Source organism: Antrostomus carolinensis, unplaced genomic scaffold, assembly GCF_000700745.2.
Source record: "Antrostomus carolinensis isolate BGI_N321 unplaced genomic scaffold, ASM70074v2 scaffold2633, whole genome shotgun sequence".
Taxonomy (NCBI): Eukaryota; Metazoa; Chordata; class Aves; order Caprimulgiformes; family Caprimulgidae; genus Antrostomus; species Antrostomus carolinensis.
Window position 1 is genome coordinate 7,390 of NW_010302918.1, and position 1,745 is coordinate 9,134.

Consider the following 1,745-nt stretch of genomic DNA (forward strand, 5'->3'; position numbering starts at 1 on the left):
TAGTGTGTGCTGCTGCCTTTCTTTGCAGACCTGATAGGAAGCTCCCATTAGAAACCACAGAATCACAGAATGGTGGGGGTTGGAAGGGACCTCAGGAGATTATCTAGTCCAACCCCCCTGCCAAAGCAGGTTCCCTACAACAGGTTGCACAGGAAAGCATCCGGGTAGGTTTTGAACATCTCCAGCGATGGAGATTCCACAACCTCTCTGGACAGCCTGTCCCAGTGCTCTGGCACCCTCACAGTAAAGACTGTTTCCTTAAGTTTGTACAGAACTTCTGGTGTTCCAGTTTCTGTCCCTTGTCCTGTCACTGGGCACCACCAAAAAGAGCCTGGCCCCAACCATTTGGCCCCTGCACTTTAGGTATTTATAGACATTGATGAGATCCCCTCTCGATCTCATCGAGATGAGTCCCAGGTATTTATAGACACTGATGAGTCCCAGCTCTCTCAGCCTTTCCTCATACAAAGATGCTCCAGGCCCCTAAGCATCTTTGTGGCCCTCCACTGGACTCTCTCCAGAAGATCCCTGTCCCTCTTGAACTGGGGAACCCAGAACTGGACACAGTGTTCCAGATGTGGCCTCACCAGGGCAGGGTAGAGGGGAAGGAGAACCTCCCTCGACCTGCTGGCCACGCTCTTTTTAATGCACCCCAGGATACTGTTGGCCTTCCTGGCCACAGGGCACACTGCTGGCTCATGGCCATCTGCTGTCCGCCAGCACACTCAGGTCCTTTTCTACAGAGCTCAATATAAAACAGTTTGGGTTGGAAGGGACCTTAAAGGTAATCTAGTTCCAGTTCACCCTGGCATGAGCAGGGGAACCCGTCCCTGGGTGGGCTCGAACCACCAACCTTTCGGTTAACAGCCGAACGCGCTAACCGATTGCGCCACAGAGACTGCCAATGTTTACATTAAAGTAATAAAAAAAGCAAAATCTTTGCAGAATGAAGCTGTACTGGCTTGGACCAGGACCTGAGCCATCCACTTGAAATGCAAATTAAACAAACAAAAGCTATCTTAGAGAGACTTCCTCACCACCAAGATCCAAATTAGGTCCTAATCTCTATAGAATATATTAATATAAAAGTACAAGTGAATTATTCAACTGAATAAGCGTTGATGCAATGGATAGAAGGCAGAAATGTTACTTGTATTTGCTGTATGAGCATCTCTTTACTGTCCATCCCCCAATGGGATGTAGCCAAGTGACAGCTGCCCTTCCTTCTCATCCAGGAATGACAGGAATATGCCCAGTAATAACCTGTCTCAAGCTGAATGCAACAGTCAGAAGCAAAAGACACATTTAAAAAAAGGTAAAATTAGGCCACTGAGGAAGTGTGCATCACCCAGAGTCCCTGTGTGGATTGTTGTGAAAGATTGCCCTCCTTTTGCCACCATACTTCTGCTGCCCCCCCACCAGCTTGTGGGTAGACTCTTCGGAAGGAAAACAATGAGTGAAGAAGTGGGCTCCTGCGTAAGCAGTTGTAAGGTTACTGCTGTGCCAAACACACCCCATCATCAGGCAGTTCCCCTGAAGGTCTGGTAATAAATCTTTCTGAACATCTACACTGTCAGAGTTACGTCTTATTCTATGTATTCCACAAACAAATTTCTGTGAGTCAAATTCTACATGAAGCCATGAAATGCTACATATGGGAGCAGCCTGGGAGGCAGTTTCTGTTTTCTAATTAGCACTCATGGTACCATTGTACATCAAGAGAATTATTCTATCCTTTCTCCCAA

The 1,745-nt window shown here is 47.3% G+C and overlaps 1 non-coding gene across 1 annotated transcript; it reads right to left on the minus strand.

Moving 5' to 3' along the window:
- Nucleotides 1–825: 825 nt before the first annotated feature.
- Nucleotides 826–899, minus strand: TRNAN-GUU (transfer RNA asparagine (anticodon GUU)). Its single transcript has one exon. It is a non-coding gene; the product is annotated as a tRNA-Asn (tRNA).
- Nucleotides 900–1,745: the final 846 nt, after the last annotated feature.